Here is a 25,463-nt window from a genome sequence, read left to right as displayed (position 1 = left end):
CTAGTAAAATAAGCCACGGTGTTATAAGATATAGACGTGGATTACAATTTACTACTGATGAAGAGTATACTCAAGTTTAAGAGAATCGTCCGGAAAAAATCAGAGTAAGGAATTTGGGTACCGAACTAATGAGGGACTGTGAGATCCGTTAGGAGCTCTTTCAGGTGATAGATAGTGGGATGGTGAGTACCACGGCAGGGACCTCAGCTGAAGAGCAATAGATAACTCTAAAAAGGTAATGGGAAGTTATCTAAGAAAAGTCCATGCATGACGGAAGACAAATTTCAATTGGCCGATGAAAAAATGAAGAACAAAAACGATCAGAATCAGTCCTCTTCTATTGAGTTATCAGTTTTCTCTGTTATTTAATACGGTTGCCCTCCGCTTCCTCTAATGTGACACTATCTTCATATCAGAGCAGCATTTACACTCAACGTCCTCAGTTATGTGTTGGGTATTTTCCAATCTCTGTCTTCCTGTACAGACTTTACTCTCTACTGCTCCTCCTAGTACATTGGAAGTTATTACTGACGTCTCTGATGACTGGATGTTGGGATAATTTTACAGCTGTTCGCACTGCAAGTGGAACATCATTCCCTCCAGACACGTAAGAAAATGCGCGTCGATATGACAAAAAATTTGACAAAGTTGTTCACGGTATAGTCATAGAAACTTCAAAACAGGATGTCTGCTTGCTACGTCGACGCATCCTATTCATTACCGTTTCGATCTTGGTTCGCTCGCTGCACTTGTCACTCTACCGTTACGTCTCCGTCATTTATCTTTTGCTAGTTGCTGTCCACCTAGCGACTTGTTGGAACGCCCTCGGTATGCTTCCATTGATTTTCGAGTCGTCACTATATACCCAATTTCAGATGCCTGATACGTGTGTTGTTTTTATGACTGTCTGTATAGTACTCAAGATTTAGACGTCGTCAGATTATTGAGCAACGTCCAAATATACAGTTATCGTTATACACTTGGAGAACAGCATCCACAAATAAATGCAGTAATTTCTCCCCTTTGAACAGGTTTGTTAATGCATTAGGGTTAGTAGTGAAAAGCCTGTCAGGATCTCCTGCGTAGCTGGTTTAGTACACCGCCCAACAGTAAGATGACAGACCCAGAAATGCAGGAGGAAACGAAATGAAACTTCATTGGTTCAGATGGTACGAAATGTTATGTCGCTTATTTTACAATATCAAGGACGTGTGCAATGACACATTCCGACGAAGAGACATACACTACCTTAAAAGCTGCGCCAAAGATTAAATTGAGAGGCATGTAGATTATAATCTTTGTAATGTTCACATTGGATTCTCTTTTGTTTCATACTCCAAGGAGCTAAGGGACACTTTCGATTGTTGCCTCGTGGAGGATGGACGTAATTTTTGGTGTGTGCGGAAAGGCAGCCATATTGTTAGTAATTATGGATTGTGCGACGAGCAGAGCAAGTTTTATTGTCTTGTGAATAAAAAATAGTGAGAAGTATCGAAGTGTTACGAAAATTATTTAAAGCAACGTTGGATTGTATTCCTTGGTTTCCACCGTCTTCGTGAAGTGAACTGATACCGACTTAGGAAGATACACTCGGTCAACAAAGAGATGAACACCGATGGCGACTAATGAATTAATATTGTGGCTGAAGGACTAATTCTACGTCTAAGGTGAGAACTCTGATTAAATCAACAATGACGTAGAATTCAGAATGTAATTAATCGGAATGGTAAATTATATTACAGGCATATTTCACGCAGCACTGTATTTGTCCACATTCAAGCTGGTCAATACAATCCTTTAAAAACCTTTCAAAAATTCTAAAGTTACAGTTCCATATCCATAATTTTTCCTCATTTAAAAAAAACCGCAATAAATTCAAATGTTTTTTATTTATTTCGCCACACTGGCGACCGCTGACAGGGACAGTGCTGGTGGAACAAAGAGTAGGTACTTGATTGTTGTACTACAAATGTACTTGTACTAATTACTGTTTCTCTGTTACATGACGCACATGGAAAATGACGAATAAGGTGAAACAATATTAACTGTATAAACGGATGGCACGATAACCAGAAGGAACAAGGACAAGGATTTACAAAACTAACGTAATCGTGTGTGACGCAGCTCAGCCGGAATTAAGGTAGGAAAGCGCAAACGCATGCAGCAGCCGCACCTTGGCTTAGCTCCACTTAAAGCAAAACCATCTCCTTTCCATATTAAAATCCTGGTAGTTTTGGTGGCTACACACAATTACACTTTGATAATTACTTTTTTATGTTCAACAATCGCAGAATTAGAAGACGTAGTGCGCCTTTTGTAAATTTTCGACGCGCAACAAACTGCGAGAGAATTTAAAGATTTAGATTCAGTAAAGTACAGATAAAAATAATATCTCCACAATGGAATCGGAGAATTTTAATTTGACAAATGTTCATGGACACGTCACCGATTCTGAGAATAGTGACGTAAATGATGACGCAATTAGTTTTTCAGCACAACTTAATGTAGAAGTAAATACAATTCAATTGCACTCCTCAGGGATTAACAATAACGAACCACTTGCAAATGAAACCTTGTGCACAGTCGATGAATCATCGATTACCAGATCAGATGAAAATGTTTCGCGTGAAATCAGTGAACCTAGCCCGGTTTCGATTCAATCAGACCGTGGCAGAGAAACAATGGCAACAAATAATTGCAGTTACGCTTGAGGCATTATATAGTCTGATGTCAAAGGTGAGCGAGCAATTATGTGATTTAAAGATCAGTCACAACACAACGAACACAAAACTGGCGAATCTAGAAATCAGCCACAACACAACGAACACAAAACTGGCGAATCTAGAAATCTGCCACAACACGACAAACACAAAATTGTCAAACATGGAAATTGGGTTCCAACAGCAGTTTTCAAGTGTAAACACGCAATTTGAAAACATGCACAGACATTTCGATCAACGCTTAAATAAACTCACCAATTAAATCGATCAAAAGATCGAAGACAAAGTCATCAAAACCGTCAATGGTGTATACAATGTATTGGCAAATGACTTAGAAAAGAAATTGTCAGATCTTACAAACAAACAGGAACAGGAACTGTCAGAAATAGTAGAAACACACAATCAAACGCAAACCGTACAAAAAGAAATACATGAAAACGTACAGGCTATTCAATTAAATTTAACAAGAGTACAGTCCGCATGTGAAGAAATACCTGACCAAGTTAATAAAGTTAACGAAGAAGTCGGTTTTCTGAAACAGGAGACCCGACGTATCAACGCGGACATTATCAAAATAAATGAAACTTTAGAAAACGGTAATGTAAATGAATCAATAACTGACCGGGAAACAAAACTTTTTGAAAAATTAGGTAATGAAATCAAAGTAGCCGAGGACAGAATACGCAAGAAAATTGCTGGTAGACTGAATGTTTCAAATGACTTGCCTACGTCAAGCAACAGGCAGCGCGACACTAATAGGCCCGTGCCAGATTACGATGTCAATAACGCAGAACATTACGCGCCCAGTCCGGCGTATGTGCACGCACCGGCGCAGGCAAACAATGGCTATTCGCCAAACGTAGTGCTGCAACAGGCAGTAGGCGTGTCGCCTTGCATCTCGACGATTCTAGTCGATGAGAGCCTGTTGAAACATAGACAGTTTCCATTTTTCTCCACAGAATCCAGAAAAACTCATCCAGTCGTATTCGTAAGAGCATTTAAAAACGTCTTACCAAGAAACTGGACTGAGGCACAGAAGATTAGATATGTAGTAGGCTTCACACAAGGCGACGCACTTTTGTGGGCCACAGACATGGCTGAACGGGCTTTCTTGGAGAAATATTGGTCTGCTGGGGTCCAAGAAAGACTGCGACGTGAGGTATTCAACCCACAACTGTTCAACCTCAAAAACGGCGGGTTGAGAAAGTATTTCGAAAAGTATTTGAATAAGACGCGCTATTGGAACAATCCAATACCGCACGTAGATGTTCTCAAAATTCTGAAAAACAGATTACCCGTGAACTTACGCGATAAATTGGTAACCATACCGGAGAACGACCTTGAATACTTTCTTTCCGTGCTTGACTCAATTGATCTAATATACGAAGAAGAGCCGAGCACAAGTAATCGGAATGAACACTCCGTAACCAATCAAAACACCGGTAACGGGAATCATTTTAATGGCAATGGACAAAACCAACACAGTTGGCATCCGTATGCAACAAGGCCAAATAATGGAAACTGGAATTACGGAAATCGGAGGAATTCGGCGCCACAGAGACGTGAAGACCGAAGATATAATACAGATTACGGTCCACGCCGGTATGGAAATGATAGAAATCACGTGAATGGCTCTGAGCACTATGGGACTCAACTGCTGAGGTCATTAGTCCCCTAGAACTTAGAACTAGTTAAACCTAACTAACCTAAGCACATCACAAACATCCATGCCCGAGGCAGGATTCGAATCTGCGACCGTAGCGGTCTTGCGGTTCCAGACTGCAGCGCCTTTAACCGCACGGCCACTTCGGCCGGCGAAATCACGTGAATGATTGGTCAGGTCCGCGTTATGAAAGGCGGCACACAAATGAAAATTACAATAGTTACGGTAATAGGAATGACCTACCAAGGAGAAATAGCGACGGCCGGTCGCAAGAAAATGTGGCACGCAGCGGTCCGGAAACTAAATGGCGACAGAATAAACACTCAGTACACTTTGTAGAGGTAACGGACAGTACTGAAGCAACGCCGTTGTCTCCCCCGGTAAACAACAATCGGTCGTAATGAGCCCCCACCGGCCGATCGATTTGACAACAGGGGGCACAAACAAGCACACATTACATCTTAAACAATTATTTTTAAGATATGATCAGGATGCGACCGTCGAAGATGATCTATGTGAAGAAGAGATGAAAGCACCGGACAAGGTAAGTGACCTCGTGCAGGCTGTAATAACAGCAAAGATAGGAACTATAATTACCAATGTAATTTTAGATACAGGCGCATCTACGAATATTATTTCTAACATTTTATTTAAAGAAGTTTCGAAAGCATTAAAAGTACCAGTGTTGCCAACGGGAAATTGTAAAATCTTGACAGCTGTAGGTAACAAGTCAAAAAGTATGAAGTGACAGACGAAAATACCTGTTACCATTAGCGATGTCACGATAAACTGTACATTCTTAATCGTTGACAAGTTAATCGTCAATTGTATTTTAGGTATGGAAGTTTTCCGGCAGCATAAAGTAACATCGACATAGGCAGTGGACTTTGCTATTTCCGAGTGGGCAGTCGTAGTGTGAAGGTCAATCTTGTAAAGTCAACAATAGAACGTAATGGTCAATTATAGAAAACATAACTGAAATTTCAGTTAAACATCGAAACTAGTAATCAACTGGGGGCATATGCCAGCTAAACAACGCATAGTTAACCACACCTAATGAAACGTGTTACTGTGAGTCTTAACACTATAAAATGAACCATACAGTACTTTTATACTCTAACTCAGTTATTTAAGAGAGAGGAACACAGACAAATTAGAGCGAAGGTCAGAGTTTGTTCGCTTGAGACGAGCAACAAACTACGAGTCGAAGTTGCAATCCAACGCTCAGCTCATGAGCACGCGATAGCTGCATGTCAAGACGAGGTCATTGGCCGCGCTGTAGGCAGCGAGCCGGGGAGAAATCTTCCCCCTTCCCTGTCCGATCAGTTGAGTGTATACAAAGCGCGAAGGCGCATGCGCGGTCGAGTCCAGGCGGCACGTGACTCTATTACACGATGGTGGCCATCACGAATAATGTGCATCAACAATGCAGAGTTTTCCCCGCGCCAACAGTCCAGTCGTGGTACATAAGCGCGCATGCGCGGAACGTTTAAAAGTTTTGAGACGACTCTTACTATGAGACACAGTAATGAAAGCCATTCAAAAACAAGAAAGAAAATGGTACACAAGTCTTGTAAATAGTAGTTTAGAAAATTTAATTATAAGCTGGTACTACGTAATAAAAGTGAACATACAAGTACATACTGGTCATCGACGGTATTGTAATATTATATTATATTGAGTAAAAATCTTAGCTTGTACGGAAGGAGAAAGAAAATAGAAAAAAAAGTAATGCAGATATATAACCGGAAGAAAGGCTATGTTCACGAGAACAACACACAATTACATATAGGGAAAAAGCAGCAAAGAGGAAAGCAAAGAGATAACGCATACATTTACATTCCACAGTAGCTAGTGATTTTCAGAATGAACAACACGGTAAACGTGTGAATTTTTGTGACTAAGGAAAAGAATGACACAAGCTTTAAAATAGGAAAATAATAAACAGATCTATGCAGCGTGGGTAATGAACTAAATCGCTCTCAAAACAAATACCTAGGATTTATAGAGAGAGAAACACATTAACGTTAGGAAACACCTAAAACACTCAGCAAACAACTTTGTAAAATATGTAAGCTATACACGGGGTTACATGTAAGAAAGCTAAAGTGTAAAGGAGGAAAATATGGAATGATTGCGCATTAATGGACCGTAAGGCAGTTATGTATGTAAGAAGAAATATTTAGTTGTAAGTATTATTAGTATGAGGGGACGATGCTCAGCACACCCTGAATTATTTTGGAATATTGAGGGAATGGTGCAGGGTACCGAAAAAGGGTCCCACCAGCAAAGTGTATGTTATAGTGGTAGATATTTTTTGTGTGTATAAACGTATGTGTGAATGTGTGAAAGGCGAAAGAAGCTCTGTACATGTACGGAACCTAAACAACATAGAAGTGTATAAGGAAAATTAAACTCTAAGACAACCTCGTATAAACATATATACCTAACGTCAAGAAATAACTTAATTAAAACCGTAAGACTCTACGAGTTTACGAGAAAATACGAAAAACCGGATACCCAGTGCAACATTAGCGATTCTTCACTCATGTATGCAGAAGGAAGGTATGAATTACTTTACACACTTGAAATATGAAATGATAAATCATGTCTAAATTATATCTTTCATACATATGACGATTTACGGTAACAAAGAATGAAAATGATATCGCCACTATATGAGAAACAGGTAAGTAGTGTGATGGACGACCTGTAAGCAAAGGAATCATCTGTAAAATAAACTATGAAAAAAAAAGTCATACAGAATTTCATGCTGCACTGAAGCTATGAAAGTCAGATTATTCGCGTACATAGATTTTCATGACAACCGATGTATTAAAATGTCTGTATTTTTTCTCCCATGATAACAGAAGACGCCTATAAGCGCATTTTAATTGAAGATGATACACGCACACAAGGGCGTGCCGCTATTATGAAACACTGTACATAGTTATAGTAGTTACACCCTGAACTTCAAAGTTTTATGTTTATATGTCCATGTTAATGTAGGAAGTTTCATTAGGGTTAATGATTTACAAGCACACCAGAATGTGCTTACACCAAAAACACTGTACATATTAGGGTTATGCTGCATATAAATGATTATTTCGTGCATTTTCAGATTTTATACGTAAAAACCGTAGTATACACGTAGTCGTTGCCACTACCCTAAGTAGAAGGTAGAAAATTCCCTTCCCAAGCTTCAGTGGAGCGGCAACAGGTGTATTCTCTGCATGCTGATGCATGTCGTTGCGTATGAAGAATACGTAACGGAGGTAAACCTTAACTTATACTCGAGTGCAAGAAGGAAAACAAAGGACTTGTTCCTTCTAACTGATTAATGGAAAAATGTGTGTGTGTCAGTAAAATCCAAGACGAAGAAGCCACTATGAGTGGTCAAAAATTTTTCAATTTTCGTCGATAGTTTTTTCCTGTAATTAATGTAACCAATGTATTGTATGTGTTATATGTTATTCCATTGTATGTGATGTATTTTGTATTTCATGCCAAGTCCCGTGACTTACAAATTTGCGAATACTTACGTACATTGACCAGAAGTATTGAGGGAAATGAATCTCGGTACAATAGGTAAAAGGAGTTAATGCGAAAAAAAAGTGTAGTGAAAAAGAAAGTTTCGATCGCAACACTCCCGGTTAAAGTGGTGTGAGTAGAAATTAAAATTGTGCAAAGTAGTGCTACGTTGCAAGTGTCAGCGAGCCTAAACAAGTGACATGGAAAATTGAAGCTTGTATCGTCAAACGACCCATGGCGTAACAATAAGAAAAGACAATGCCAAACAAGTTTGACATGGTACGCTTCTTACCTGGAGCTGCATCGACGGGATCGTCCTCCGCCTCGCACATAGTGTGGTGTGTTCTTCGGGGCACATATTCCAATGTACCTCGTCGTATCCAGTCTAAGTACTGGAAGGAACTACAAAAAGCACACGCATGCTGAGGTTCAGAAGTCTCGGTGGTACCCGCACGTTGGTGTATATTCAGTGCACTGGCGCGTGCATTCAACCAACGTCGCCCGCTAACGGACGACCAAACAATCAGGCGCGCGTATCACCCGCCCATATTCAACACTGGGGCTGGCGAACAAAGTTCGTCGCCCCAGAATAAATACAGAAGGCAATACAAGGACTTAATTTTCACCACTGATGAGGAAGGAAACATTTGTAAATAGCGTTGTATTCATTGTATATTTTATTGTACAAACTTTACCACATGATGTCGTTTTCTCAGTATTAACCAAAACTTTGTATATTAGGATTAAGGTTTGTAAATATTAGCATAAGTATACCAAGAAACTGACACACACTTAGTAATACCAAAGAATTCACAGTGCCATGAAAATGAGACAATAAAAATGAAGTTTGTAAATAAAAGACCCCCAAACCTATCAAATGCAAGGGCGATTACTGTATCCTGTCAACCAAATAAAATTTTCTAGTGACAGTATACAGTAGGGGGGCAGTTGTAATGACGCATTCCGACGCAGAGACATACACTACCTTAAAAGCTGCGCCAAAGATTAGATTGAGAGGCATGTAGATTATAATCTTTGTAATGTTCACATTGGATTCTCTTTTGTTTCATACTCCAAGGAGCTAAGGGACACTTTCGATTGTTGCCTCGTGGAGGATGGACGTAATTTTTGGTGTGTGCGGAAAGGCCGCCATATTGTTAGTAATTATGGTTTGTGCGACGAGCAGAGCAAGTTTTATTGTCTTGTGAATAAAAAATAGAAGTATCGAAGTGTTACGAAAATTATTTAAAGCAACGTTGCATTGTATTCCTTGGTTTCCAGCGTCTTCGTGAAGTGAACTGATGCCGACTTAGGAAGATACACATGGTCAACAAAGAGATGAACATCGATGGCGACTAATGAATTAATATTGTGGCAGAAGGACTAATTCTACGTCTAAGGTGAGAACTCTGATTAAATCGACAATGACGTAGAATTCAGAATGTAATTAATCGGAATGGTAAATTATATTACAGGCATATTTCACGCAGCACTGTATTTGTCCGCATTCAAGCCGGACAATACAATCCGTAAAAAAGCCTTTCAAAAATTCTAAAGTTACAGATCCATATTCATAAATTTTCCTCATTTAAAAAAAAACCGCACTAAATTCAAATGTTTTTTATTTATTTCGCCACACGTGACAATTTGTGCCCACTTATGAGAATGTATGCACTGAGTCGATTGGGAATGGCGTGGTTTAGACGCTGTAAAAATTTTCCTGAGGCACGCAGACCCACAAATAATGTAAATGACCCTTCATATCTTGAATACTGGCGCTGGAACGGAGTGTACATCCGAAATGGCCTCATGTTCTATCAGTCACGCATTTGCACATTTTGATGACCACAGTTGTACCTCAACGCGAAGTGACAGTTCGTAGAGGCACATAGCATCTATGGACGAGTATTGTCCAACTCATATCTGGCACCACGGTATTGCCGCATAGGAGGTAACACATGAGAACGCAGGATGTCAATGTTGTGCCGTCACAGTTGCCTAAGTCGCCACCAGCCATGACCAGAAGTCACGCCCGATGGCTTCCCCACACCACCACGGAAGTAGTAACGCCGCTTTTGCTCTCCCAAACATTAAAGGAAAGTGACCTCTCCCCAGGTCGCAGCCATACTCGCCAATGACTGTCATTCTGCGTAGTGCAGAATCGCTATTCACAGCTGAACTCAGTGCGACGCGATTCGACTGCAATACGTGCTTCCGATTAGTGGCAGCATTCCGAACACCGCCGTGTATGTAGTGGTTTCACGGCATACTACGCATAGAACAGTAATTCCCAAATCCTGCTGCTCCTTGTTTCCGACCAAAACGGTAGCGGGGGTGGGCGGGGGCGGCGGCAGAGTGATACAGAATACTGCAGGGAATTCTTTACTTGTTCAAGGATGGTAGGAGCAGATGTGAATGGGTTACAGCGTGCTTGGTTCCCAGTGTGATCATCCGCCCTTGTGGTGGTCAGAGGTGGTCGACTAGATCCTTCACTACGAGTGCGCCAGCCGTTGTGCGCTTATGTAGTCCGACAGTGTGCCACTTTTGCAGGTGAAAACCACATAAATGTGGATACTGGACGATTCGACCAGCCAGCCAAATGGAGACCCACTGTGAGGGCACTTTCGAAATCTAGGATGTCGTGATAGCGCTGTCTCAAACTAGTACTCAGTATCCCCTTGTCCTTAGCAGTGATCTGTCAGTATCTGACGCTGTTCAGGTACCTTGTGTACCCTACAAGGCCTAGTAGCAACGCTTAACACGAAAAACAAAAAACAAAAAATGATTCAAATTGCTCTGAGCATTATGCGACTTAACTTCTGAGTTCATCAGTCGCCTAGAACTTAGAACTAATTAAACCTAACTAACCTAAGGACATCACACACATCCATGCCCGAGGCAGGATTCGAACCTGCGACCGCAGCGGTCGCTCGGCTCCAGACTGCAGCGCCTAGAACCGCACAGCAACTCCAGCAGGCCACGAAAATCACTAATGCATTCTTTTCGCCTTCTGCCTGTCACATCCCACATGTACGAAGTTACTTTCACATGTCTTCGACACGTTTCACTTTTTTGTCAAGTAGTGAACATTTGGTTTAGCAAAATGTATGTTCTCTTATAAAGAAGACTAAGTGTCTCTAATGGCTGTCTAAAAACTTTTTGAAAATTAGTAGACGCATAATGTGAGAACTTCTAGGCTATTAAGCGTTTAATTTTTACGTTAGAATGACGGTAAATAGCAGTTAACTGGCAGCATAGATCCTTCGCTGGCAGCATGTGAGGTGACGAACGCCGCGCGGGATTAGCCGAGAGGTCTCAGGCGCTGCAGTCATGGATGTGCGGCTGGTCCCCGCGGAGGTTCGAGTCCTCCCTCGGGCATGGGTGTGTGTGTTTGTCCTTAGGATAATTTAGATTAAGTAGTGTGTAAGTTTAGGGACTAATGACCTTAGCAGTTAAGTCCCATAAGATTTCACACACATTTGAACATTTTTTTAAGGTGACGAACTAAACGCTCGTCAGGAGAGGGGTGTGGCGCAACCGCTTGTGTGACTGTCACTACCAAGCCGGTCCAACCCGTGAGGGCCATGAGGAACTTCAAACATGACAGGGAGTTCCACTCTACTGCCCATGTGAGTAGTGATTTGACAGTTTCCGCAGTATTCGACTTTTTATCGCGGCAGACATACAAATGATGTCCAAAATGCCTACGTACAGAGCGCAAAGAGCGTGGTATGCCGATAACCAAGAAGATGTAAGTTCAGTGGACAAAATAGCCCAGATAACGATGTGTAGCGAGATCAGTACAACAACCCAACGAAATGACTACTGACTGGGGGACTTGTGTATGTGTGTGTGTGTGTGTGTGTGTGTGTGTGTATGGGGGAGGGGCAGTACTGAAGTCTTTCGCCGTAAGCGGTCTCTGAAACTAGCATTGTTGGTAATTTGAAATTTTCTCTTTATTAGACACTTATGGACTGGTGTGAGCTCTCAGATGGTTCCTGTACACCTCTGGGATCGAAAATGTAGGGGGAACGTCGAATGTGCTAAGGTCTAACGTAGCTGAAGTTCTCTGTTAACTTAGGGCAGGACAGATTATTGTGATAACGGTCCATCAGTTGTTGGGGAACATAGCACCTATGGCATGGAGGTGGTTCGATACTGCCTGCATATTCAAGATGTCGAACAACGTGTCGTAAATCGTCTATCCGTTGGAAGATGACAGCTCCGCCGGGGTCGACTGCGGAACTGCTGTGCTGCTGGCTTTAAAGTGGCAGCCGCGTTCGCTGATAATCCATCACGGCGGTCATATCTTCCTGGCGATGAAGCAGCGCCATCTAGCGGCTCCTATCGAGTTTCGTACCTTCCAGCGAACGTTCACACTCGCCGGAGTGGGATACCAGAGGCTAACAATAAACGAGCCACGTGTCTATGGATATCTGAAGTACGTATTCCCGTAACAAGTATTACTGAACAGCAAAGCACAGTGCTGAAATGAAATGATCGTACGGCATTGTTGGCCGGGAGGCCCCATGCGGGGAAGTTCGGCCGCCGTATTGCAAGTCCTTTCTAGCTGACGCCACTTCGGTGACTTGCGCGTCAATGATGATGAAATGATCGTGAAGAACACACAACAGCCGGTCATCACGAGGCAGAGAAAATCCCTGATCCCGCCGGGAATCGAACCCGGGACTCCGTGCACGGGGCGCGGGAAAGCTACCGCAAGACCACGAGCTGCGGACAACGCAGTGCTTAACACACTGGACTCGATTTCGGGAGGATGGCGGTTCAATGCGCGTCCGGCTGTCTAGATTTAGGTTTGTCATGATTTCTCTAAATCGCTCCCGGCAAGTGCCGAAATGGTTTCTTCAAAAAGATACGGCTGATTATATCCTCATCCTTAAACAAACAGACTGAGCTTGTGCTCTAACCTACCTTTCTTCTCAACAGCAAAGATAATATTCTAGCTCTAACATAAGTACCTATGAGAAATTTTTTTTTTCAGTTTATTGATTGTCAATTCCCCCCAAAGGGGGCAGGCTGGCAGCTCTACAGCCTACAGACTTTTATTTTAAAAACTGAAGAAGAAAAGAAACAAGAAAAACAGGCGATAAAACGGTGACGTAAAGTGTAAAATGGCGGAAAAATGTGGAAAGTTAAAACAGAAAGCAAAAGGGGTTGGCAATGTTAATAAAAGACACAGGAATCAGACAAGTAACATAGTACACACACAATTTAAAAAAAACACGGCGACAGTCTGGTTTCTGTTCGCAAGAGATAAAAAGCACACCCAGCGACAGTATGATGGCTGTTCGCAACACTTCCCAAAAAACACAACACGGAACACGCACCGTAAAACATGCACTGTAAAACACTCACTGTAAAACACTGCACGAAAAGGGCGGCACAAAGGTGACACTCCCGAGCCAAAGGCAGATGGGGGGGGGGGGACCTGGAGGAGGGGTGAGAACAAGGAGGGAGGGAGGAAAAAAAACGAAAAGGGGGGGAAACCAAGGACGGAGAGTACTAATATAGGGAGAGAGGGGCTGGGCAGACGCGAGAGGGATAGAGAGGAGGCAGAGGAGGAAAATGCAAAAGGACACTGGGAGAGAAGGGGGCAGAGAGAGGGGAGGTGGGGAAAAAAGAGGATGGAAGGGGGGGAGAGGGAGCCCGGAAAAGAGACAGAGGAAAGGAGTGGGAGTGAGGATCAGAGTTCATAGGAGGGATAAATGGAGGGAGAGAGGGCTTCATCCAGGAGGGGTAGTTGATGGAAGCTACCTTGGGAAAGGAGATGAAAGGTGTAGAGATGGAGGGTAGGGGGGAAACAACAGTGAAGAGGTGGCAGAGGGTGGGAATGGGAGAGGAGAGGAGCAACCAGGGGGTGAGGGCGATCAAGGCGGCGGGAGGTGTAGAGGATGCGGATATGTTCGAAGAATAGGAGCAAATGGGGGAAAGGAATGAGTTCACAGAGGATCCATGTGGGGGACGGAAGGCGTATACGGAAGGCGAGGTGGAGTGCATGACGCTCAAGGATCTGAAGGGACTTATAGAATTTTGGGGGGGGGGGGGCAGATATCCAGGCAGGACTGGCATAACAGAGGATGGGACAGATTAAGGATTTGTAGGTGTGGAGAATGGTAGAGGGGTGCAACCCCCATGTCCGGCCAGAGAGGAGTTTGAGGAGTCGGAGGCGGTTGTGGGCTTTGGATTGGATGGAGCGGAGATGAGGGATCCAGGTGAGGTGACAGTCAATGGTGAGGCCAAGGTAGGTGAGGGTGGGGGTGAGGCGGACAGGACGGGCGCAGACAGTAAGGGAGAAATCCAGGAGCCAGAAGGAGCGAGTGGTATGACCTATGATGAATGCCTGGGTCTTGGAAGGATTGATTTTCAGGAGCCACTAGTTACACCATGCAGCAAAAAGGTCAAGGTGATTATGGAGAAGGCGTTGGGACCATTGGAGGGTAGAAGCGAGGGCGAGGAATGCAGTGTCATCAGCATATTGCAAGAGGTGTACTGGAGGGGGGGGGGGGTTGGGGCATATCTGCCATGTACAGGAGGTAGAGGAGAGGGGAGAGGACAGAGCCCTGAGGCACACCTGCAGAGGGGTAGAAGGTGTGGAAATTGCCATTGTAGATGCTAACATAGGAGGGGCGGTGGGAGAGGAAGGAGGCCATCAGACGGATGTAGTTGATAGGAAGGGCGTAGGTTTGGAGTTTAAACAGGAGACTGGGATGCCAGACACGGTCGTAGGCCTTTTCGAAGTCGAGGGAGACAAAAATGGCAGAGCGACGGCAGTTAAGCTGGAGGGAGAGGAGATGAGTGAGGTGGAGGAGTTGGTCATCAGCAGAGAAGGAAGGTCGAAAGCCACATTGGGTGTTTGGAAGGAGGTGGTTTGGCGGAAGTGGTGATGGATGCGCCGGGAAAGATGGATTCCAAGAGCTTGCTGAACACCGATGTGAGACAGATAGGACGATAGGAAGAGGCATCAGATGGAGGCTTGTTGGGTTTGGGGAACATCAGGATACGGGAGGTTTTCCACAGGTCGGGATAGAAGCCAGTGGCAAGGATGACATTGCAGAGGGTGGCAAGGATTGAAAGGAAGGAGGGAGGGCAGTGTTTGAGGTGGCAGTATGTAATGCAGTCATAGCCGGGAGCAGTGTTGCGTTTAGTGCGGAGTGTGAGGATGATTTCCTGTATAGTGATGGGAGTGTTAAGTTCAGATGGTGGTGTGTGGCCCAAGTACTGGAAGCTAGGAGCAAGAGGAGGAACAGAGGTATTCGTACGGTCCATGACGTCAGGGCAGAGGGAATAATCAAAGTGGGGATCATCTGGGATGGAAAAAACATCAGATAGGTGAGAGGCAAAGTGGTTGGCCTTACTGAGGTAGTCAGGAAAAGGACGGTCGTTAAGGAGGAGAGGGTACTGGGGGTTGGGGCGGTTCCCAGTAAGGCAATGGAAAGCAGACCAATGCTTGGAAGAGCTTATGGGGAGCATGGTGTTGAGTTGTGTACATGTCTGGCGCCAGGCACGGCGTATCTTCGCAGTAAGCAGGTGGCGGGTAAGTGTATCCCGGTCACGAGTGCAGAGAAAAGAGCAGTAGAGGCGGCGGGACTCTCGAAGGAGAAGGATGGCCTGTGGAGGCAGGGCGGGGCGGTGAGGGTGGATGGCTTTGCTGGGGATATGGGTGGCGACGGCGTCAGGCAAGGCCTGGTGCAGAAAGGCAGCAGTGCGAGAGATGTCATCAGGAGATTGGAGCGTAAGGTTGTGGCTGTCAACCTGGGTGTGAATGGAGTCCCGGTAGGCAGCCCAGTTGGCACGGGAGTAACCACGGACAAGTTTAGGGGGGACATTGGGGTGAGGAGTGTTGCGGGGATGGCGACCATTAGAGATAGTGAGGAGAACAGGAGCATGGTCACTGCCAATGAGGTCAAGGACATCTGCGGTGATGCGCCCAAGGAGGTTGGGAGAGGCAAGGACCTCATCAGGAGTGGTGTTGGATTCGGGTCGGGTGTGCTTAGGCAGGGGAACCAGGTCTCCCTGGAGGGTGGTGAGAAACTGATGCCACCGCTGGAGGTCGGCAGGATCACGGCTGTGGATATTGAGGTCGGCGGAAATCACATAGGTGGAGAAGGTGCGTCAATGTGGGCCAGGAAATCGTACAGGATGAGGTTGGGAGGGCGGACATAAATGGTGGCACAGGTGATGCTAAGGGTGGGGAAGAAGAGGCTGAGGGTGAGATGCTCGGCAGGATTGTTAAGGAGAGGTTGGGGCCGGACAGGGAGGTGCCTGAGGTGGCCTATAGCAACTCCGCCACGCGCCAGAGGGTACATGTTATCGGTCCGGTGAAGGGTGTAAGGAGCCGTGGAGATGGAGATACGGGGTTGAAGGAAGGTTTTATTTAGGACGAAGGCATCCACGCAGTGCTGACAGAGGGTGTGGAGGGGAAGGAGTTTGTGGGTGGGCAGGAGCGAATGTTGTGGTACAGGATACGGTAGGGTTGTTGTACCATGGGACGGGAGAGTTAGACGAGGGTAGTGAAGGGGGTGAAGGTGAAGTGGGCCTGGTTGTGGCAGTATGTGGCATAGGTGGTAAGATGGAAGATAGAATGGGCAGCGAGGGCGATTTGGGAAAGGGTGTGGGAGCGCTGGAAGGGGTGGATGTATTGGAGCACAATGGTGATGAAACGGATGATTCCTTGGCAGTAGGTGGAGGGCGGAGCGAGTTGTTGGAGTGGATGGGGTCATCAACAGGATGGACAGGGACGATGAGCTCAGGGGTGACTGGAGGAAGTTTCACTTTACACTTCGAAGAGTAGGTAGGATGTGGTTCGTTGCGAGTGTTGCAGGAGAGGGGAGAGGTGAGGTAGGGGCAATTCTTGAAGAAGTGTGAAGCTTTGCAGTGGGGACAAGTAGGGGGGTTCTTGCACGCAGCGGTAACTTGGTCGTTGTATGTGAGACAGCATTGGCAGCGGTAGGATTGGACTGGGGAACGGGAGGGGTCCACCTTATGATGGCAATTCTAGATGAGGGCTCCCTGGTGAGGAGGCAGTCGATGGAAGAGGAGGATTCGGTGAATATCCGTATGAGAAAAGTCGGCCCGGCATCATTGAATATGCGACGGGCTGAGCAGATTTCTATGTCGGGCCGGGAGTTGGGTTTCGCCAACACCTCAGCCTCTGCGACCACATGGCATAGCTTCATGATCACAGCAGTGAAGGTCGGCGGACGTCGGGGAGGTTGAGGCTGACGGGGAATGGAAGGGGTGTGGTAGGGAGTGAGGGTTGCACGTCAGCCAAATTGGATACGGGGGATGCGGGAGAGGAGATCGGTGTGGAAGGAAGCATTGGGGGATTTAATGAGGACCGAGTCCTTGCGAGGAATCAGAAGGGAGATGGGGGCATTGGGGTAGTATTTCCGGATGGCGAGGGTGAGGGAGCGGGCATAAAGGAATTGGGGGTAAGGATTGGAGAAGACAAAGGTGTGGGTGGCAGGCGTGGTGGGGGCGGGGGTCGGGATCGCATCTATGGGGGTGGGTGGTTCACGGGGATTGGGGGTTTTTTGGAGGAGATTGCAGGGGAAGAGTCAACATTCGGGCGCTTTGAAGGTTTCGTGGTCACGACCGGATGGAGAGGGGGCTGGGGGATGGGTTGCAGGTGGAGATGGCGGGGGGCAGTACCACCCTGAGCAGCGGAAGACGCAGAGGGAGGGGGCATGCGTGTTACAGAGACTGTGGAATGTCGAGCCGAAACCCGTGCTGGCTTGGAGCCCGTCGGAGGCGGTGCAGGGAGCGGCGGAAAGTCAATAGCTGTCGATCAAGTGACAGTGATAGGGGAGGGATAGTTGGGGTGGTTACAGCCGAAAGTGACGCAGGGGTGGGGTGGACAGGGAGAGAAGGAAGGACAGGAAGGGGGGTGGAGGATGAGCTCTGTTTGATGGTGGTTGGAGCAGCGGAGGGAGAGGTGAAAATGATAGTGGTGTGGGTTGGGACATGGTGGCGGCGCGCTAGGAGGGCGGCGGCGGCGGCGGCGGCAGACGGCGACGGCGGCTGACGGGGGCGAGCACCGGCAGGCGGCGACCGAGCGGCGGCGACCAGGCGGCTGCGGCCACGGCGAGGAGGACCGGATGGCGAGCAGTAGTGACGGCGAGCAGATGACACGGCAAGGAAATGGTGATGCTCTTCCACGTCGAAGATACACCCTGAGAGTAGCCCCGACAGTGAGAGTCTTCGATGAAGAAGTGAAGGAATCCAACCCTCGAATGTATGAGAAATATTTGTCTTGCATCATTTAAAAAAAATTTATTATTAGTTATGAAAAAGTACATAAAGATTACACTATTGGCGATAATTAATGAACTATGAAGATGATTATGATACACTACTGGCCATTAAAATTGCTACACCACTAAGATGATGTGCTGCAGACGCGAAATGTAACCGACAGGAAGAAGATGCTGTGATACGCAAATGATTAGCTTTTCAGAGCATTCACACAAGGTTGGCGCCGGTGGCGACACCTACAACGTGCTGACATGAGGAAAGTTTCCAACCGATTTCTCATACACAAACAGCAGTTGACCGGCGTTGCCTGGTGAATCGTTGTTATGATGCCTCGTGTAAGGAGGAGAAATGCGTACCATCATGTTTCCGACTTTGATGAAGGTCGGATTGTAGCCTGTCGCGATTGCGGTTTATCGTATCGCGACATTGCTGCTCGCGTAGGTCGAGATTCAATGACTGTTTGCAGAATATAGAATCAGTGAGTTCAGGGGGGTAATACGGAACGCCGTGCTGTATCCCAACAGCCTCGTACCACTAGAAGTCGAGATGACAGGCATCTTATCTGCATGGCTGTAACGTATCGTGCAGACACGTCTCGATCCCTGAGTCAACAGATGGGGACGTTTGCACGACAACAACCATCTGCACGAACAGTTCGCCGAAGTTTGCAGCAGCGTGGACTATCAGGTCGGAGACCATGGCTGCGGTTACCCTTGACGCTGCATCACAGACAGGAGTGCCTGCGATGGTGTGCTCAACCACGAACCTGGGTGCACGAATGGCAAAACGTCATTTTTTCGGATGAGCCCATGTTCTGTTTACAGCATCATGATGGTCGCATGATGGTGTTTGGTGACATCGTGGTGAACGCATATTTGAAGCGTGTATTCGTCATCGCCATACTGGCATGTCAGTCGGCGTGATGGTATGGGGTGCCATTGCTTACACGTCTAGGTCACCTCTTGTTCACATTGGCGGCACTTTGAACAGTGGACGTTACACATCAGATGTGTTACGACCCGTAGCTCTACCCTCCATTCGATCCTTGTGAAACCCTAAATTTTAGCAGAATAATGCACGACCGCATGTTGCAGGTCCTGTACGGGCCTTTCTGAGAGCATAAAGTGTTGGACTGCTGCCCTGGCCAGCACATTCTCCAGATCTCTCACCAATTGAAAACGTCTGGTCAATGGTGGCCGCTCATCTGGCTCGTCACAATAGGCCAGTCACTACTCTTGATGAAGTGTGGTATCATGTTGAAGCTACATGGGCTGCTGTACCTGCACACGCCATCCAAGCTCTGTTTGACTCAATGACCAGGCGTATCAAGGCCGTTATTACGGCCAGAGGTGGTTGTTTTGGGTACTGATTCCTCAGGATCTATGCACCCAAATTTCGTGAAAATGTAATCACATGTCAGTTCTAGTATAATATATTTGCCCAGTGAACGTGTTTATCATCTTCATTTCTTCTTGGTGTAGCAATTTTAATGGCCAGTAGTGTAGAAGTTGCACCATTTATTACGTTGTATTGCAGGTATGAAATTATAACACATACAAGTCTCTGTAGCGTGGGCCCCCGGGACACACTCCTGGGTGGCCGGCTGCTCAGCTCTAATTGACGCAGCAGAGCAACGGCGTGGCCGCAGTGGGTACACCGGTTTCCGTGACATCACTGAATTTAAGCGCTGTCGTGCGTGGTCGGCACGTGGTTGGGTGACCATCCAGGCCGCCATGCGCTTTTGCCATTTTTCTTGGTGCACTCAGCCTCATGATGCCAATTGAGGAGCTACTCAACCGAATAGTAGCGGCTTCGGTCAAGAATACCAACATAACGACCTGTGTGCTGACCCCACAGCCCTCCTAACTGCATCCTCCACTGAAGATGACACGGCGGTAGGATGGTCCCGGTAGGCTACTCGTGGCCGGAAGACGAAGTGCTAAAAAAAAATCTATAACATCACAATTTGTCTACTTTACTTCCATATTAGCTTATTAATGAGCTGGCTAAAAGTCGGAAAAAACTGTATGAGAGGATACGCCCCTCAATTCTTTTATGATTTCCCTACAAGCTGTGTGACTATTTTGTACGAGGTGCATTCAAGTTCTAAGGCCTCCGATTTTTTTCTAATTAACTACTCATCCGAAATCGATGAAACTGGCGTTATTTCTCGACGTAATCGCCCTGCAGACGTACACATTTTTCACAACGCTTACGCCATGATTCCATGGCAGCGGCGAAGGCTTCTTTAGGAGTCTGTTTTGACCACTGGAAAATCGCTTAGGCAATAGCAGCACTGCTGGTGAATGTGAGGCCACGGAGAGTGTCTTTCATTGTTGGAAAAAGCCAAAAGTCACTAGGAGCCAGGTCAGGTGAGTAGGGAGCATGAGGAATCACTTCAAAGTTGTTATCACGAAGAAAGTGTTGCATAACGTTAGCTCGATGTGCGGGTGCGTTGTCTTGGTGAAACAGCACACGCGCAGCCCTTCCTGGACGTTTTCGTTGCAGTGCAGGAAGGAATTTGTTCTTCAAAACATTTTCGTAGGATGCACCTTTTACCGTAGTGCCCTTTGGAACGCAGTGGGTAAGGATTACGCCCGCGCTGTTCCAGAACATGGACACCATAATTTTTTCAGCACTGGCGGTTACCCGAAATTTTTTTGGTGGCGGTGAACTGTGTGCTTCCATTGCGCTGACTGGTGCATTGTTTCTGGATTGAAAAGTAGCATCCACGTGTCATCCATTGTGACAACCGAAGAAAAGAAAGTCCCATTCATGCTATTGTTGCGCGACAACATTGCTTGGCAACATGCCACACGGGCAACCATGTGGTCGTCTGTCAGCATTCGTGGCATCCACCTGGATGACACTTTTCGCATTTTCAGGTCGTCATGCAGGATTGTGTGCAGAGAACCCACAGAAATGCCAACTCTGCAGGCGATCTGTTCAACAATCATTCTGCGATCCCCCAAAACAATTCACTCCACTTTCTCGATCATGTCGTCAGACCGGCTTGTTCGAGCCCGAGGTTGTTTCGGTTTGTTGTCACACGATGTTCTGCCTTCATTAAACTGTCGCACCCACGAACGCACTTTCGACACATCCATGATCCCATCACCACATGTCTCCTTCAACTGTCGATGAATTTCAATTGGTTTCACACTACGCAAATTCAGAAAACGAATGACTGCACGCTGTTCAAGTAAGGAAAACGTCGCCATTTTAAGTATTTAAAACAGTTCTCGTTCTCGCCGCTGGCGGTAAAATTCCATCTGCCGTACGGTGCTGCCACCTCTGGGACGTAGTGACAATGAACGCGGCCTCATTTTAAAACAATGCGCATGTTTCTATCTCTTTCCAGTGCGGAGAAAAAAGAATCGGAGGCCTTAGAACTTGAATGCACCTCGTAGTACAGGAGCAAGGATCAGAAGCCGTTCATGATAATGTCAAATAGTGTAAAGAATACACAGTTTTGTTGCAGTAGTTGCTGTGTCAGTTACTAAAAATAGCTCTGACTGTAGAGATATATACCAATAAGCGATGGCGGCTGTAGGAAAAGCGGCGGCGGCGTAACTGGAAGCGCGCGTAGTTAAAAGCGCGGGCGACTGGGTAACGGCCGATGCCGCAGTTTCTTAGATGGCTATCTTTAATGCTAGAATGATAGCCTCGTTATCTAAAAATGTTCTAATAAATCTATAAATACTAATCTTAAATCGGTTGTTCAACATAAGTGTCGTTGGGTGTCAGCCGTAAGAAAATGTTGAATGCTTGCTACATGGTAGCAGTGGAATGATGAAAATAGGACTGACTTCTTCATTAGAATATGTCTGTATCCATCACAAAACATGTTTTAATCGATACAGTAAATTATTAAATAATAGTGTTTACAGTTACAGTAAGCCACTTTTTTTCTATCGTTTCGGCCTGCTATGGACCACGAAGATTTTTATTTCTTCCCTGATTGTGTTTTCCTCTTTTGCCAGTACATTTTCATTTTGGCTCACTGTGCTTCTTTTCTCTCTTTTGACGATTTTCAGGCAGGACGTGGAACTGGCGTAGTAGGCGAAATGTTTTTAGTAATTCTGACTTTTTCTCTGAAAACTTCCCGATTCCGAATGTCATCAAATGAAATTTCAGCTTCCTGTGCATCCTGTTTAACTTCGATTGCCCATTCTGAATACGATATTTTTTTGAAATTGATGAATGTGTGCGATGAGTAAGTCTTAGCGGGTTCATTCTTTCCAGATGACCAAAACACATCATTCTCCGCTTCCTCATGTTGGTAACAATGTCTTCTGTATGTTCGTATAGCTCACAGTTGTGCCTTCGGCCGAATTCTCCGTTTTCTTTGATGGGGCCAGGTATTTTCATCAAAATTTTGCGGTCTTTTATTTCAATTTTTCATAGTGGTCCTTTCTTCGTCAAGTTTAAACATTCTGATGCATACAAAGCTGACGGCCTAATTACGGTGTTATAATGACAAAGTTATAGGTTTAAGGACAGGCTTTCCTACTTTCTACAGCTGCATTTTCTGAACCTTCAGGTGTAATTATTTCTCCAAGATATTTAAATTTCATCGACTGCTTGATTTTCTCTTGTTGTATTTCAGTATGAGGAGGAGCGTGTTCGGTGTTTGTGAGGAATTCAATATTGTTAAATGCTATTTTTAGGCCAGTCTTAGCAGCAATTGATTGTAGGCAGGACACTTCAACCTTAGCTTCGTCAATATTATTTCAAATGAGTGCCAGATCATCAGCAAAAGTCAAACAGTTTCCACTGAGGCCATTTCTTTTGTGTCCTGTTTGAATCCCATAACCTGGTGGTACGGTTGTTTTCCACTCTCTATCTTTTCCAGGAGACAGTTGAAAGGCAATGGAGAGAGCAGGTCACCTTGTCTCACACCTATACAGATGTCATATGGTCCTGATAGTTGACCTTTGACATTCTGTTATTTAAAGTGGCGCTTATCAGATTGATTGTTTTCCTATCTAGACCAAATTCGGCGAGGGTGTTCTTTATTGTTTCTCGATTAAATGAGTCATACGCTTTTTGAGCGTCGATAAAGATCACAAAAAAGTTTTGATCTTGATTTGGCGTATGATATAGCAGATTTCAGGTTATGGATCTGCTCTGTACAGGATCTTGATGTCCTGAAACCAGCTTGATATTCGCCTAGTTGTTGATCTAAGACTGATTCAGCTCTGTTTAACAGCGGTCTGGGAAAGATCTTGTGCGTCGTTGGTAGCAAAGAGATTCCTCAGTAATTATTCAGATCAATCTTATCGCCTTTTTTTTATGAAGTGGGTGAATAATTGTTGCGGTACAATCTGGAGGTACACTTTCAGTTTCCCAAATCTTCGCTATGATATCATGGAGATGTTTTATTGTATCATGATCTGCGTATTTCCACATTTCAGCCAAGATGCGATCCTCACCTCCAGATTTGTTATTTTTCAAGCCTTGTATAGTTTTCATGATTTCGTCTAATGTGGCAGGGGGACTATCTGCATGAGGAACAGTAGGATAGAAACCAAGCTTTTCATTTAGATTTTCAGCATTCAGTAGGGATGAAAAGTAATTTCCAAAAGCTGCAGCACATGATTTATCATTCAAATTTAGTTTTCCATCGAGTCCTCTTATATGTAACGTAGGAGGTTTAAACTTCGATAATTGTGATTTAGAGGCTTTATAAAACTCCAGAGTGTGATGTCTTCTAAAATTCGCTTCTGCTTATCGCTTTGGTTTTTGTTGAAGAGTCTCTTAGTTGTTCTCAATACCTTTGATCTATCTTTCCTAACCTTCAAGAAGTTTTCGTGATTTTCGGAGGTTTTCTTGCTATTCCATGTCTTCGCTTTTCAATTGCTTCATTACAATCTACATTCCACCATGGGTGTTTATATTTTTTATTGGTCAGTCTAGTTTCAGTTGTTGATTGTACCATGGCTTCTTTAATTCTGTTCCAGTCTGTTTTATTTGGTTTGCTGTGTAGAGTTTCTGTAAATTCGTTCTTGACATCTTTCAGTTGACTTATATCAAATTTGGGAGATCCATTTTTTCTTGAAATATTGGAAAGGTTCTTTCGGGTATCTGGGATGATATTCATTTTTAACAGAGACATATAATGATCAGAATTAATGTTGGTATTCCTCAAAACTTTAACATTGACAATGTTTATTACTTAACAACATTATCATTACAATTTAACAACTTATTAAAAGAAATATAACTCTCACCAAAGCTGGAACAGGCTCAGTTCATTAAAAATTAACTTAAAATTGTGCCACTAAGAGCAGGGCCTGAAAATCGGAAGCACAGTGTACCCAAAAACAAGAAAAGTAACACAGACTATGTGAGGTGCCAGAATTAATGAAGGTCAGATTTGCGCCTTACAGCTGGCCGATGTGGCCGAGCGGTTCTAGGCACCTGAGTCTGGAATAGCGTGACCGCTACGGTCGCAGGTTCGAATACTGGGTCGGGCATGGATGTGTGCGATGTCCTTAGGTTAGTTAGGTTTAAGTAGTTCTAAGTTCTAGGGGACTGGTGACCTCAGATGTTAAGTCACATAGTGTTCTGAACCATGCACCTTACATGAGAGCTTTATACATCGCAATGGGAAGGTGAATATGGCACCTAACTTAATTCGGCGGTAATGAGCAAATTTGGTAGCAGTATGTAATGCAAAATGGGATGACATTCAATCGACAGTAATTAACACACTATTCCTATAATTCACGTTTGAGCACAAGGTGAAACAAGCAGTGAGAGGTGTTTCAGTTTGGAATTCAGATGTACGATGCAGTGACAAGGCTACAGGCGGTACAACAGAAGCCACTTAAAGGGGTGTCCCAAGCGGAAAGTCAACGAACGACAAGGTGACTCAGACAGGGAGAGCGAGCATAACGGCCCATCTGAGGGAGGATAGGAAAGAAAGCTTTTACAAAACTGCATTTTGGAATTCGAAATGGATACGAAACAAGACCACTGACGCATTTTCGATCACATGTGCAGCGAATGGTACTCACCAGAGAGAATCACTGTACGCATTTAGGCGTCTGGAACAGGCAAAATACGTCCGATTGGTGGAAACGCTCAAGGAAGGAGAAAAGTTTCGGTGCAGTTTAATGGTAAGGACCTTGCGAATGTTAGACAGATTTTCACAAAATAAGAGGAACGCTTCTATTGGGCGAAAAAAGCCGTGACGTGAAGAACGAAAGAACCCAGGTGGGTAGACAGTTCGGCTATGAGTAAGACAAGACGGATATTTTCGGGGACTC

The sequence above is a fragment of the Schistocerca serialis genome, chromosome 2 (assembly GCF_023864345.2).
Source record: "Schistocerca serialis cubense isolate TAMUIC-IGC-003099 chromosome 2, iqSchSeri2.2, whole genome shotgun sequence".
NCBI classification, from domain to species: Eukaryota; Metazoa; Arthropoda; class Insecta; order Orthoptera; family Acrididae; genus Schistocerca; species Schistocerca serialis.
The sequence above is the reverse complement of the archived record's forward strand: the minus strand, read 5'-3'. Positions refer to the sequence as shown.